Genomic DNA, 16,600 nt, shown 5'->3' with positions numbered 1-16,600 from the left:
CAAGTGTGCAATTGCTGTGTGTCTGTGATACAAATTATGACAGGGCTTGGCTCATGCCCTGAGCCATGGATGGCACAAAGGTTTCTTATGCTGCTGCTCTACTGAACTTACACCAGCAAGTGCTGACACTAAAAATGGCAGGCAGTCACTTTCTCTTACTTCAGCTGTTCATCTGTCATTTCACACCTCCCTTAGCCAGGTCACCACGGGGCAGAGCAAATGTTTGTGCATCAGAACAAATGGCTGGGGACAGCAGGAAGGCAACAGAACTAGTTTAGCCAACAGTGCTGTCAACACATTGGAATGGCTACAAGTTCAGTGTCACCTCTGTCCCTCTGTTGCTGCATTATGCTGAGCAGAGCCCAGGTGTGGCTCAGAGTCAGGGCTATAAATGGTGTGATGTTTGAACAGCAGCAGGTTCCCAGTGCCAAGCCCTGTGCACAGAGAGGGAGGACAAGACCAGGCTTCTGAAAACTGGCCACAAGTTCATACAAACTCCCTGTAACCAGAAGGTGTAGGGCCACAGATGGCATGCCATGGGGAAGTAATGTTGACTGTATGTATTTTTGCCACTACCTTAATAAAAGTGATAGAAAAACTCCAGGGTTTGTTTTTAAATCATCCATTTTTGCAGAGGAAATTCTTGCTTTTCGGGCATGCTGCAGCTTTCTCGATCCCTAGAAGGAGTAAGCCAGTCAAACACAGAAGATACAGCAGATTACTATAGCAGAAAATATATTGTAGCTTTCACTGCAAAAATATTTTTATGCAGGTGTTTTGAAGCCCTGTCTTAGGATGTGTATATCAGAAATGCCAAAGTAAATATTTAGGAGCAAAGTTCCCTTGTTGAACATCCAGAGATGAAACCTTTAAGCAAGAGCCACGTGAGCTCCACATTCACCTCTCTGAATCCTAAAAGGCAAGCAGCACAACCCTTCAGATATTCCTTACATTAAAATAAAAAGGCCTAAAATAATGTCAATAAGATGCTTTAGAATAATACATTAAAAAAGAAAGAAAAAGTAAAATTGCAAGCCCAATTTTCTTTTATTCTTTTGAAGTATACATAATTTTCCTTTAGAAGTGTATATTCTTACCTCCTAGCTGACCCTGATCCTGAAACTGTGTGTTGCCTGAAAACACTGCAGCTAAGCTGCTTCGAGTACCTCAGGTCCTGTGTGAACACAGTCCCACACTCCTTTCTCTGTGTCTGTCCACAGCAGGCACACACAATTGTACACCCTGTCCTATTCTGAAAGTTGGCAAAACCGTGAGAATTTAAACTCAGAATATAAAATGAAGTTAAAAGAAAGGTAGTCAGTGTGAACAGACCTAAAACTCATAGTATTCAGGAGAAGGATGGATTGAAGCCTGTGCAGAACAAAAATGTTACAGAGTAAAGTTACAGTAATTCTTACAGCCAAATTTTATTTAAACTCTTTTCATAGATTTTTGTGAACCTAGACCTTGCATTTCCAAGTGCAACTGGGAGACAGCACATGTGTGTCAGCCAGCATCTGATCATGCATGTCATCACAAGGCTTGCACATGAACATATTTTGCAGCCTGAAGTTTAAAGTCTAAAATTAAGATTTTGGCCCTTTTTGTCATCCTGTATAGTGTAAACCATGATGTTCAGTGTTGAACTGTTCAACCACTACTTCTTGCTTTGGTAATCATAGTTACAGAGTCAACTTGTGCTTGGACATATTTTTCAGAGATGCTTTAGCCTGACAGGAAATAAGGAAAATGCATGCCCTTGTTGATGAAGGTGAATTTTGAAAGGAGAGGCTTCATTCACTTGAAGTGCAGAAAATAAAAACAGTTGCTAAAAGATTGTTTCTGATTTGCTACTCAGAGCTAAATCTTGCTGCCTTCATTACTGTGTCAATTCTTTAATCCACATGCACCTTCAGTGACTCTGGTGGGAGAGCTCAGAGTCAAGTCCTCTTTCCTGTTGCAGTAGTGGAGTCTGGCCATTAGGTGATGATGTACCTAAGGAATTTACTTGGGTAGTACTAAATTGACAAAATATGAACCATGATCTAGCACTTTGTTTACAGGCTCCATATTCATGTTTACAAAATGATGATTTCTGAGGCTCATGCTTTTTATGTTTCCTGTATGAAAAGGGCAGCCAGTGTACAGATATTTGTTATGTTTACCAGCGTTTCTGAATAGATTTTTTTTATAGTACATGGTTTTATGAAGTGTAATATTTTTATAGCAGAATGACGATCTTTGGACTTTCTATATTGTTACCTACAATTGTTTGCAAACAAGCTCTTTGCTCCTTTTTTTCTGTGCACTGTATCCCATGTTGCTGCTGCTAATGTTGCTGGCCTCAGCTGCTGCTGCCCCACCATGACGTGGGCTGATGGTATTGTGAAACTGTGCAAACTAACTTCAAAGAGCTGTGATTGTGCTGAAGGGCTGGCTGCATGCTGGGCTCCTCCTGGCAGGAGGGATGGGGAGCTGAACCCTACCAAGGCAAGAGTTTACTGTGGATGGTCCCCAAGGAGAAGCCTCAGTGCTCATCTTTGTCTGTATTCTGCCATTTTGGTTTGGCATGCCCATCCTTTCCTTTCTTTATAAAGAAATAAAAAGAGAAACCAAAAGGATCCTGCTTGGTTTTGCGTAATTTCTTTCTAGTCCCCGAGCACTGGCCATATTTTAATGCCTTGTGTTGGTCACAGTAAAAGCACATGGTTACTTGTTCAGATTGTACCTGGAACTGTTATCACTGTGCAGCCTGAGTACTCAAACCTGTGTTTTGGGAAGCAACAAGCAAGCTTTTAATGCCCATCATTCACACAGTTCACCCACTAGACAAATTTAGGATTTCAGTGCCAGACAAATGAGTGCTTTCACACAAGTTGCCTCAGCATGAATTTCCCTTGCCCCCTTGAGGTCTTCCAAGGTACCATTCCTCTGGAAACTGCTGCTCTCTGGCAAGCAGCCTGCATAGCCTTTTCTGTTTGCTGGACTTACTAGTGACCACAAAAGCAAAATCAACCTCTCCTGCTCTGAGGGATTGGTTCTGCTTCCCTGGCATTATGTCTGAGCTTACACACAGTTACGCTGATGTTCACATCCGGATTGTCATCAGACCTGGCAGCATCACAAAGGTGGTGAGTCTGGCTCAGGGTCCTTGCAGGAACAGCACGTGGTACCAGAGATGTAGAAACAGCATGTGAATTAGGTCCAAGCAAGCATAACTGAGCAAACTTGGACTTCAGCAATGTTGTTAATAGGATTTCTGCTCTGACCATAGGCAGTCTCATGCTTCTTTTCTCCTGCCAGCTGCTCCTGTCCTACTCCCACTGCTGTCCTTCCTGTACTTTCTCTGTTCATGAAAGTTCCTGTTCCTTTAATCCTCGTGGTCCTTCAGCTATTCCACCTTTCTCTTACCACATTTCTGCCCCACAGGCCCATCTTGTTGGTTTATAGCCTCTTCTGGCTGGAAGGCAAATAAAGCCAGCACACCTGTCTTTATAGGTCCAGCAGGTAAAAAGGAGGCTTCTCTGGAGAACCACAGTCATATACAAGAGCATGCAAATAGGAAAACTGAAGAGGGAAAAGGAAAAAAAAAATGAAAAGCCAAAACCAATCTAGGCTTTCTCTTCCATTCCCACTTCTAGTTCCTCTTGTAATATGACCATGACCAGGAATGAGCCAAGTTCATCCATTGCTGGACACACATTAACTTTTCAGAGGACCTGGTTAGGAAGCCATGGGTCAGGCCAGGCCCTTGGGAGGCGGACGATAATTTCCCTCCAATGCTAGAAAATTAATAAATGAGATATCTGAGAGGAAGGCTTTTCAGAATACACTCAAATGTCTAATCATGACACAGCCCATTTAGGAAGCTTGCTTTGGCAACCATCTTAAACCTCTGCACGTAATAAGAAAATAACCATGTTTTTTTTTTCCCCCCTGAGATACACACTAGTTAAAAAAAAAATAAATAAAAAAAATTTGCCACTTGTAATTTTGCTCTTTAGTCAACATTCATTTCTTTCTTGTATCTTTCCCCTCCTTTATCACATCCCAGTTCACTTTACCCCTTTTGTATGTCCCATAATGATGTACCATGGGAATTGTCCTGAGGCTCAGAAAGTCCTGTTATGTACCTGAATAGCATCATCTCCAAGGGCAGCACGACTGCTGGCTGAGCACCTCAGGCAATACAGCAGGGCAAACAAGAGGCAGTAACAATAACAACTAATGTCTGAAAATCACAAGCAAAGATTTTGCATTAAAAGCTGTGACAAAGAGCAGAAGACAAGGATTTTAGGCTATGTCCAACTCTTCAGGTTACTCATAGATAACTTCAGTGCATTGTTTGTTAAAGGTGCTGTACTCCAGCTGTCTGGAGACAAGATAGAAAGAACAGATTATCGGTCCATTCATCTAGATGGACAGGAGCACTTTGGGGTTTTTTCTAAACAACCAAAGCTGGCCTGAGATCAATTCCATTTTTTGTTGAGGAAATTAGTTTATTAAGAGGCTGGTGACTCACCATCTGTGGTAAGTCTGTGCATTGTTTTGGCTTGGCACACTCCTGCCTAATTGATTCTTTCTGTCCTTCAGGGTCTGTAATCACTGGTAAAAACAGCTGCAGCTTGAAAGCCTAACCCTTTCCCTACTGTAGAATTCTGCAGCTTCAATTTTAATGATAGTCTCCTTGCTAAGGCATGCAAAGGAAGACTAGTGATTTCACAAATTTACCCATATTTTCTAATTGTCACCATCTTATCTGGGCTATTGTCTCTGTTGTAAATTCTTTTAGAATCAGTTATTTACTTATCCATTTATTTATTTCACCTGTTGGTACCAAAAAAATTTACCCTGTAGGAACATCAGCTGTTACAATGGAGGCAAACACAGGGAACAGAAACAACCTGCATTTCACTTTAGAGAAGTGACAAGGGTGACCCATCAGCTTTAAGAAACTCTTGGCGGTGCTGATCTTTTGCTATCTGGTCTCACTTCAGCCACCAGCCTGCTGCCATATGAAGAGATTAGGAAATGTATGTTAAAGATGAGAAATTGTCATGCAACCCCCACCATTCAGGCCTGAAGTATGATTTTTAAAATAGCACCAACTAATATATCTTTAATATATTTAAACGGTCCAGAGGGGGAAAAAACCCAAAATGCCTGCCATGGAGATTATTAAAGACCCTGATCTGTTCAGCTTAGCTTGGAGATGGCTAAGAGGTGACTTGATTATTGTCTACAAGAACCTTCACAGGGAGAAAAATCACGTGTTCCAGAAGCAGAGACAGACCAGAGCAGAGAAGCAGGCAAATTTCTGGGTGCAAAATTCGTGCAGCTGCAGAATGGAAATAAGGTAACTGTAGTTTTAAAAGCGAGGCTGCTATTCATTGGAATAAAGCATAAAAGTAAAAAAGAGGTTTGTCATTCCCTTTGTATCACATTTAGTAGTGTCTCTTAGCAGACAGAAGGTTAGTGCAGAAGCAAGTGGATGAGTTCAATAGCCTGCAGTAATCTGGAAATCAATTTTAAATGCTTGTGATGGTCTCTTTGTGCTTTAAATATGACATGCATTCATATCACCCTACCACAAGCAGTTGGCACTGAATGAGCAGATCAAGACTGATGGATGAACTCTAAAGATTAAAGACTTTTAAGCCACAAATAACTGGAACAATCAACTTTCTCTGTTTAAATCTATCTTTACTATAGTACATGTGGAGAATATTTGCTGTCTTTTGACAATATAGAATATCACTCTGAAATTTTGTGATGTTTATGAGAAACTACAGTGTTAATTTAGAACAACCTGTTCCCCACAGTTGATGCAATATGGTTAAAACCTGTAACAAGATCAGGCAAATGGTGTTCCCCAAACATAACAAAAAACTAACTGCCTTAAAATCCAAATAAATTATTATAGTATAATTTTATATATTTATATAAATATTATTTATAATTTTCTATATAAATATATATTTTTATATATAATAAATATATGTTTAAATGTATATTTTATATATAAAATATATCTTTTATATAAATATATATATATTTATATAGAAGTTTATAAATAATATATTAATATTATAATATTAATAGTGCATTAATAGTGCACTAATCCTATGAACCACAGGAAGACCTTACAGAAATAGATGTCAAACATGAGTGATACTTTTGCAAAAAAAAGAGATATCTAAGACTTTAATTTGAAATGAGATCTCAAATTATAATTAAGCTTTTAAAAGATAGTGAAAATTAGACCACAAAATCTTGAATTTTTACATTACCAAGGCCTGGAGCTGAGTGGCAACTTGTGAACTAACTGGCTTTACACAGCTTCTTAAAATCTATGAGATGTACACTGAGAGATGGTGCAAAATTCTAATGACAGAGGAAGGAAGGAAGGAAGGAAGGAAGGAAGGAAGGAAGGAAGGAAGGAAGGAAGGAAGGAAGGAAGGAAGGAAGGAAGGAAGGAAGGAAGGAAGGAAGGAAGGAAGGAAGGAAGGAAGGAAGGAAGGAAGGAAGGAAGGAAGGAAGGAAGGAAGGAAGGAAGGAAGGAAGGAAGGAAGGAAGGAAGGAAGGAAGGAAGGAAGGAAGGAAGGAAGGAAGGAAGGAAGGAAGGAAGGAAGGAAGGAAGGAAGGAAGGAAGGAAGGAAGGAAGGAAGGAAGGAAGGAAGGAAGGAAGGAAGGAAGGAAGGAAGGAATTTATCAAATGACAGGTATAAATTCTGTTCCTAATAATGCCTAGTGAGTGTTAAAGGTGTTTTTACAGGGAAAACACCACCCCAATCCTCAGCTTCAAGATGGTGAATATTAGCAATTCCCAGAAGAACTATTTTTGCTGAACCTAAACACTGTGGATTACATCTAGTGAGACTTTTTCCAGCTCTGTGACAAACACTGCTGTAGCAGCCTCCTTGAAGAATGATGTGGCAGAAATTTGTGCAGAGCAGCCACTCAGTATGGAAGTGCTGCATAGCAAACCCCATCAGGGCACCCTCCTGCAAAGTGACAGTCCCTCTTTTAGACCAAGGAGCATTAAATAAGCCTACACTGCTGGAAGCTTGCATCATGCTCCCAGGAGGTTGTTGTGTGGGTCTGACCAACCCAGCCTAAGGAAGGAGCTGACCGGGTTCCCTACGACCCTGATCTTAGCAAGCACTGGGATCACAGGGTTTCCATGTGATGCAGAGATGGTGCTCCCACTGCCTCCTCCTGAGCTTTCAGAGAAAATAAAGAACTGCTTTCAGTAGGTTGTAAAAATGTACTTCTGCACAGCCTTCAAGAAGGACAACCTGAACAAGAAATCAGCACCAAAGTCACAGAGTGGGGGTCACAGTAAGGGCATTGATCTATTCCACATAACTTCTTGGCTTGGATTTGTTGAACTTCCTGCTATGTGTGAGAAGTTTGGTTTCCACTCTGCAAGGGCTAAACACTCCCTCTGTGTGCACGGCAGACACTGCTGTCCAGCCCAGGTGCCAAGGATCAGTGGCTTTTGGATAGAGTATTTAACTTATACAGCACTTGGTGTGAAAAACAAGATATCTCCTGTAAAAAACAAGAAAGCTGTAGTGAACTGAAGATGTAGCATCACCAGCTAACATTAATGTTTATTGGAAAGATCAATACCTGTGTAAGGATGAATTCAGACATCTGTGAGACACAACTTTTTAAATCTTTCTAATAAGAAAATATCCTCTCTACATAGTTTAGAGGTTTTCTATAACCACCCAATTCAATTTGGTACATGCATATTTGGGTACATGAGGAAAGTGCATCCGTTCTTCTATAAGTATACACACTTTTTTTTTGTCTGTTAGGCCTTGTGCAAACCTAAATGACTCTGAGTCCTGAATGACTTTTTAGAAGCCCACTATGACCTATTGCTTATTTCACTTTGATCCCAGTAGCTTTGGAAAGGACTTTGGCATGTTTACCTTCCAGTTACTCATCATGTATGCCCATGGTTTGTTTATACACTGTAGCATACTGAAATGTCCCCCTTTTCTTTTACTCAAGGAAATAGGCCAAAGGTGATTTCAGGGTCCCTGTTTGGATATGCATCGCCAATTCAGAGACCTTTGGCTTCCTCTGGTAAGTCAGGGACATCTTAGAGACCATCTTGCTCTCCCATTTCTCCAGTGAGCATGAGAAATGTCAGTCCATTGAGAGAAAAACTGACCTGAAGTTTAAAATAGCTGAGGATACTGTAATTATACTGAAGTGAGCCCCGGTGTAATCACGCATTTCTGTCTCAAACATTATAATCTACTTTTTTTTTTCCTAGAACAATATTTATGTTCAGTTTCCACTGGCAGTAGTTTAGGTGGTTGCTCTTTAACTGGGGAAGGGCTTAAAGAGGAGAAAAACACAGAACTGTACTTTTCTGTCAGGGACAATCCCCTGCTCCTGGCCATGCTCCAGCCTCACTTAGGTTGTTTAGACCCAGAAGAGCAAAGGTTCCAGGAAAGAGCATACAGTAAGTTAATTTATTAGTAGCAAACCATGCCAGAAACCTGTATTTTTTATCATTTTCTACTAAATTTAAACTATATGCAGCTCAATAAAGATCCATGAGTCCTGAAGAAAAGATTAGATAGCTGAAATGATTGCCATTATTCACTACTGTCTCAGCTTTGATACCTCACTTTCTGCCATCAGTCAGAACCCTGACTCCTTTTCCTTATAATCAGTGGGATGTTTGTATTGGTTAAAGCACTTCAGGAAGACATACAAATCTTGGGAGAAAATCAGTGACAAAATTTCTTCATAAAGCACAAGTGTTTCAGCACACAGATTGCTAAACAGCAATGGAGGAAGCAAATCTCCTCCTAACCTGAGAAGGCCATGTCACATCACTGATAGTCCCTCCTCAGAAACTGGAAAATTTTAAAAAGAGAATAGAAAAGTATTTTTTCCTTGTTTTTTTACTCCTGTTGGATTCATCATCAAGGCAGGTTTTCCAGGATGTGAAAACAAACTCTGCTTTGCAGCCCAGTTTGGCACCTGCTAGGAGGAACAGCCTGCTGAGAGAGCATCACCAGCCCTCCCATTCTGCTCCTCTGGACATGATAATTACAGCAATGAAGTGATTTTTATGTCATTTATCTCTAGCAGAAGTTTTCCCAGCTGAGTGAAGGAGGTGAATTTTCAAGGCAATTTTACAAGAAAAGGCTCTCTTACCCCAGCTGACCTGATTTAGGAGTATAAAGTACAGAGTGCACCTGACTGAGTAAGCAGCCCTCATTACTTCCTTCCCAAACACAAGTTAATCCTCCACAATTCCTTCAAGGATACCAGTAATGCAGTGGTGCGGTAGTAGAAACAACAGTTTGGTGCTTCTTCTCACAGAGAAGTGGGCACATGACTATTAAAAATGACCAATTATTGTAACAACTTCTTTACTTAAGAGAATTTTATGCCTTAAAAACAAAGACGCTTTAAAGGTCCGTTTATTGCATAGTAATCAACATACCCATGTAGCCCAGTACCTGTATGTACATTACCAACTGCAAGTAGAAACAATTTGTGAATAAACCCATTAATCAGACTTTTCCCTATGTTTAAAAACCTGATTTCTTCGAAACAACCCTAGCAATATAGCTTTATGTTTAAAATTTGAATCTAAAATTATCTAATTTGAAGCAATATTATTTATAAGTAAACTGCAAGATGAAGTTCAGCCCAGAAAATGCCTTTAAAACACGTAGTATCAGTCTTCATGACAGTAAAACACACATCAATATAGCCATCACTGCTACATGTATTTCAGCAGGAAGTTGGCGTATAGGATTTCAGTTTCAGTTTTGTCTGTCTCTTTACCATGCTGACTGAGGACTAAAAGCAGTCTCATCATATAAAGGCCTCATCCTCCAGCTGCCTGAAAGTCCTGCTGCCCTGAATCTGTGCAGTGCTACTCATGCAGGGGGCCTCCTTCATCTACAGCTGGTTGACTTCTAGGGAAAAAAATCCCATGAGAAAACTTGCCCTTAGGAATAGCCGGGCTGTAAGTTTCAGCAGGGGAAGATACTGCGTGGTTTTTTTGTTTCAAGTTGGTTTGGGGTTTTCCCACCCCTCACACAAGGTTTGGAGCTGGCTGTGAGCCCAGCAGTGGGAAGCTGCCCCACCCTTGAGCAGGTGCCTCCAGTACTCTGGGCTGCTTCTCAGGCACTGAGAAAAAGAACAGCCTCACTACAAACCCAGCTGCCTCTCTGCCACACTGTTGTACTCTGCTTTCCTTGTCTATACCATTTTGGACATGAGAGCTTTTCACAGCACAGGACTAGCTGTTTCCCATGCACGTGTGTAATAGACCAGAGCCTTGAGCTTGTGTGGTTTCTACCTACAGAGTTTATAATAACTCTGTATTAGTTAAGGAATAACTATGCTAATAAAAGTTTCAAGTGTCCAGCCCCACCCACCTGTAATCTAATCATGACAAACAGGTTCTTTTCATGTAAGGCAGGGGACAGCAGTGATAATTGCAACAACTGCCTGAAACGCTTGTCCTCTATGCTGACAAAATACTTTCATTTTTCGTTGTTATAGGTAGCATCCTTGCTTTAGTTCCTGCTGCCCAACTGTTGCTTGGCTTGCCTACAATCATTGTTAATCACAATAGCTGTGAATTTGCCAATATTTGTCTTGGCAACCCAAATTTTTTCCAGATCCATTCTGCACATTTTTTACTTTTTACCTCTTGACTCTGTGTATTGCAATGCCCACATCATAGTATTCTTTTGGCCATTCATAGAGGAGAGTCTTTTTCTAATGATTTTGTAAGACCTATTGTCTTATTTGCCGGGCCTCAGCTGGAAATATATGTTTTATTTTGATGTTTCATCCTACTCCAGATCCTACTAAAACTACAGATCATGAAATGCATCTAGCTCCATAATGTGCTAATTTATCCTAATTGATCAGGCTTTACCCAGAAACTGGGAATCTCTCACATGATATATACTGGTTTTGTGCAATAGTGCTCTCCATGGTCAATCACAGTGAGAACTGTTACCTTCAGAAGCTGAAGTTATATTTTTCAGCACTAAGTGCTTCTGAATTTCAGAAAGTGTTTTTTTAAAAGAGGTATCAACTCTTCTTGGGTTGCTTCATTTTTAGGCATTTACTTCAGGTTTTTTTAGACTAATACTCAAGTCATATTTCTACTAGGATGCCTTAGCAAATGTGTCAGCACTGAACATGCATTTTACAGATGTTATTCATGATTTCTGTAACACAGACTCCCTTCTTAGCATTCTCAGGTGTTCAATCTGCTTAGTTACTGCTGTGTGCTCCACATGGAAGAAAACTGCTCAAGCATCCTGCCAGCATGTAGGGATAATGTATCCGTAATCAAAGATGCAAAGAGAAATGCACATGGCACATCAAGCTGTGCTCTCACTCGGCTCAGTTTGAGATTGCAGCTGATTAAATGTCACAGTGGCTCCAGTCAATCTTGTGTACCTACCATGGGATTTCTGCCCACTCTAATGAACAGGTATTTCAGTACAAAGTCTAGGAAGACTGTCCAAGCAGTGTATCTTTTCTTCATATTTTTCTGCAACTTTGGAGGTACTACAGCAGGGAAATATTAACTCCTTCAGTCCTGAAGTCACAGTTTCTTCAACAGCTCATTTAATTGTTGTGCCCGTGTCTGTCAAACAACATTGCAAATAACTTTTTATTGCAATTATTTTCACAGATGAGAAAGGGCACCACACTTACCCTCCCAAAAATATTTGTTAATAATTGTATTAGATACATCCTTTAGCACTGATTTTTATTGTCAAGCTTCACTACTGCATTAGCAGCACTAGTAGATTGCTCTGCAATGTCCATTACTGCCAGCCAGGTGGAACACCACTATACATGTGCCTGCAAAGGCAAGTCAAGAGGAAGACAGGAGATGCCTGAAAATGAGAAATATTGCAAGCTGCTTTACTCAGCAGCTGGATCTGAATCCACTGAGGTCAAGAAATACTGATTCCTGAGGTGCATTTCTGGGATGACAACAGGAAGTGCCATATGTCCCCTGCAGCTAGGAGGATTGTCCCTGCCACTCCCACACCCAGAAATGGGGAATGGGATATGGAGACTCCCTTCTGAGGGAGACACAGCATACATTTGCTGAACAGACCAATCATCCAACAGCTCACCTTCTCAGTGGGCAAAATTTAGACACTACTAAATATTATTAAAGCTCATCCAGCCCTGACTTCCTTATGTATGTATCCTGTGGGCAAAACCACCAGCCCTGGGTGCACTAGCACTGAAGACTTGGGGAGCCAGGAATGCTCTCCTGCACCCCCCCAGCTGCAGATAGCAGTTCAGGAGAGTGCAGACATGCTGGCAGCAAGGGATGAGGGGCTGCAGAACTGCTATCTACAGAAAGCCTCTGTTGTTAGAGTATCCCATGCAGAGTAACTGCTGCACAGTTTAGAGTCCATCAGACAAAAACCCGGAGGGGAACTCCAGCACAACAGCTTTCAAATCCAGCCAGGAAAAGTTGCAGCTTAATGACCAACAGTAACAAAAGTCAGTAAGTGAGTTAAAAATGTAGCAACCTGGCTGAAGTGTGAGGGAAAATAAGGAGAATAACTGGACAGCCAAATAAACTTCAGAATTATCTCCTTGCAAAGGTCAGAAGTACAAGGCTAACAAGAAACAAAAGAAAGCAATGAGAATGTCAGGAAGAAATTCCAGGAAATGCCAAGCAAGGTATTTGTGAAGATAATCTAAGGGATAAAACATTGCAGAGGTCCTGTCTGTTTGAAAACCAAACCAGCTACAATTACTTGCTCTGATTAAAAGAAACACAGGAGCCATCCTTCCACTTACATGGCTTGTCTTATTCACAAGCACATAATGACCTAAAAATTAAAAGGGGACAAGTAAGTAGCCAAAAGGACATATGAAGAGATGAAAATAAAGAAATAGTGCCAGCTTGCAGACAGAATCAGAATCAGCCTGAATAACAGAATCAGAAAGGTTGAGCTATGAAATCAGTTTTAACTATCATGGGACATAAAAGACAAATAAAAGACTTTCATAAAAGCATTAGAAAATAAAATGAGACAAAGGAAGTTGCAGTCATTCAATAATGCAGAAAGAGTCCATGACAGATAAAAGCAGAAGTGTGGTACTAATAACCCAAAATACGTATGAATTTAGCATGAAAAAATAGGAAGAAGCATAGTTCAGACTAGGAAAAAAAAAACAGGTGGAATATATTTTAGGAAAAAAATGTGTGGCAAACTAATGAAACTTGCTCTGAAATCCACCAGGCCCTCACAAAAGCAATTTGAAATTATCAGCTTGAGATGATTAGTGATTTTCCTCCAGGTCATGGAAGGACAGACAGGGCAGTCCCACACTGGAGAAGAGCACATGTCTGAAAAGAAAAACTCAGCAAATTATAAGTAAAAAAACAAAACAAAACAAAACAAAACAAACAAACAAACAAAAAAACCCCAAACCTAAACAAAACAAAACAAACCAAAACACACCACAAAGAAAAACCTGTTTCAACAATTTATTAAACTACGAGTTAATGTTCATTCAGGGAACAACATGCTCAAAAGTACACTTAACATGGACTTCTCAAGAGCAACCCATGTCAAATCCAATCTAATTTCTCTATTGAACAGGGTAAAAGGGGTAAAAGAAAAGCTATGGATACATTAAGGGAATCTTTCGTACAGTTTTTGATATCCTTTTAAAAAGCTTAAAAAGTATGCAAATAAAAGCTCTATAAATTCATACAGAACAAAAGCAAACTTCAAATCCTTGCTAGCTGGTTTTGTTGTGTAACTGGTAGAGCCTGTCATGTGGGACTGATTTCTTCTGGACACGTTTCAGGTTAATGATTTTTCCATTAACTGCTTTGAAAACAAAATGTAAAGTGAGATACTCTCAAAATTGGAGAAGGGTACTCCACTGCTGGTAAGGCTTTGACTGAGACATGGTGACCCTTGGCTATGCCTTAAGAAAGCTAAACACAAATGGAGTAGGCAAAAGGTTAAAAAATGTAATAGACACAGCCTGTGGGAAAAGGCTAAGAGAACTTGTTTACTCCAGGAAGAAAAAATGCCTCCCAATATAGACAGATTATTGTTTTGCTCCCTACATGGAGTTAAGAAAAAAAAAATACAAATTTTCAGTAAAGGAGAATAAGACTACATTTTAGCCTTATTATGTAAGGCTAAAAGTTAGTTCTATAACTGTAGCTGTAATATTACTGACTGAACCTGGCCATGTAAGATATGTGAAATCATACCACATGAGGATTGTTTGAACATACAGGACTGATTTCTACACAGCTTCTTTGTGTCAGTGGATGCCAAATCAACTGGAATAAATGATTCCTTGAGATCTCATTCAGATTCACAGTCCTACTTTTAAATAGGAGTCTAAGTAGTCTACAGAAGTATGCTGGGCTCCATTTTGGCTTTTCATAATGCAATATGCCAAAGGGATTAAAATTCTTTCACTCACACAGCAAAGCGAGGCGTTGTTGCGGGGTGTCATGTCATATGCTGAATATATATAGAAGAAGGAGAGGTTACCCAATGCTCTTCCTCAAACCTGCTCCTCTCTAAGCAAGCAATGAGGGAGAACGTGTGAAGAGGAGCTTTTTGTTGGGACTTTTTGGTACAGTTTTTGAGCATTTTGGGTTTGGTGTCTCATGGTGAGGTTTTTTTTCTGTTGTTTTCATGTTTTCGTGTTTGTTTTGTTTTAACCTGAATTCCTGCAGGGAAGAGGGGAAACAGAAGGAAACAATGCAGCCACGGCACTGAGGGCTTCTTGCACAGTGTAGCTGTGCCCCAGGCTGCACTCTCAACCCAGCTCTGGACCTTAAAAACTGAGGCTGCAAGTCTTTGGAAAGCACAGGAGATAACCATCCATTTTCACTATCTCTAGTGCACTGAGCAAAGACATAAGAATTTGTTTGTATGGCCCATATTTTCTTGAGATAGCATTAGCAAGGTTAGAGTTTATCTTCTACATAAGTAACCTCTGCTCAGGTATGAAATAGAAAGTGCTGGTCAGAGATGGGATCTTAGACCATTCCAATTAAAATTATCGAAGTACTTGTCACAGAATCACACGATAGCTGGGGTTGGAAGGGACCTCTGGAGATCATTTAGTCCAGCTCCCCTGCCAAGGCAGGGTCACCCAGAGCAGGTGACACAGGGACGCGTCCAGGTGGGTTTGGAATGTTTCCAGACAGGAAAACGCCACGTCCTGCCAGCTCAGTCCGTCCCGGAGCTCTGCCGCCCTCACCGTGTCACCTCCTCCCTCCCGCCCCCATTCCGCCTCCGCGCCCCATTTTCCCCTCACGCCGCGCTCGCGCCACCGGGGGCGGAGCCCCACGCCCCGCGAGGGGCGGTGCACGCCAATGGGGAGCCACCTGCCACGGCCCCGCAGCCAATCGCGGCCCGCGGAGCCGCCGCGCGACGCATCCCCGCGTGCTGCTAAAGGACGCCGGCAGCTCGGCCCACGGCGACCCCTCCTCGCCGCGCTTTGCGACGCTCTGCCCCCTCCTCACGGCGCGTTGCTTTACGGCCCCTGCCTTTCCCCCTGCCCGTGACCGTCTCCGCGGGCCGGGCGCGCGCGGGGGGCGGGGCCGCCGCAGCCAATGGGCGGTGAGAGCGCCGCGGTGACGGGGCGGGGCGGGGTGGGGGGGCACGCGCAGTGCCGTAAAGCGGGCGGCGGGCGGCGCGCGGGGCAGTTGTCACCGGCGGCGGCGGCGTCGTCGTCAGGCGGCCGGGCCAGGCGGGCGATCGAGGGACACCGCACTGCCGCCGAGACGCCATGGCGGCGGCGCTGGGCCGCAAGGCCGTGGACTATGTGCGCAGCAAGGAGTTCAGGGACTATCTGATGAGGTAAGCGCGGCGCGGGAGGCGTCATCGCCGAGCCCACCGCCCTGCCCGGTCGGACGGTTGGAGCAGCGTTCGGTCCCCGAACCCCTCAGCTTCCCGCAGCCTCGGGGCGCCCCGGACGGTTGGCACCGGCTGACCCCTAGCGAGGTCGCTCTCGCCGGCGGCTGGCCGGGGGGAAGGCAGCGAGCAGCCGGCCCGGGGGTGTCGTGCGTGTCCCGTCGTTCCCCTTGTCTCGCCCGTCGTCACCTCGGCCCCGGGGGCAGTCGGGGCTGTCGCTGTCCCGCCCCGGCCCGAGCAAACCGGCCTTGACCTTGAAGTGACGCGGCGCGCTTCGAAGCTGCCGCGGCAGCTGCGCCCCTCCGTGACCTTCCCGTCCCGGCTGCGACAGCCGCCAGGGCCGCCCCGCCGCGGGCAGGCGCTCGCTGCGGCACAGGAGCCCGGCACCGGGACAGCCTGACACAAGGGCAGAGAGTGCTCCGCTCTGCCTTTGGCAAAAGCGAGCCTGATCGCAGATACAGTCTGAAGATCGGGTATTTGAATCTCTGAGTACGTGTAAATAGGTGTCTCTTTGCAGACTCCCGCTGTCGTGGGAGCGTGGCTTAAGTCATTCCCGGACAGCTCAGTGCTTGTGTCAAGCCTTGTCTTGCGTGAGGGATGTGGCAGTCTGCACTGCAACTATAAGACTGCCTTAAAGAACAGTTTTGGCATACTTA

Source organism: Ammospiza caudacuta, chromosome 3 (assembly GCF_027887145.1).
Source record: "Ammospiza caudacuta isolate bAmmCau1 chromosome 3, bAmmCau1.pri, whole genome shotgun sequence".
Classification (NCBI taxonomy): domain Eukaryota; kingdom Metazoa; phylum Chordata; class Aves; order Passeriformes; family Passerellidae; genus Ammospiza; species Ammospiza caudacuta.
This window is presented reverse-complemented; position numbering follows the sequence as displayed.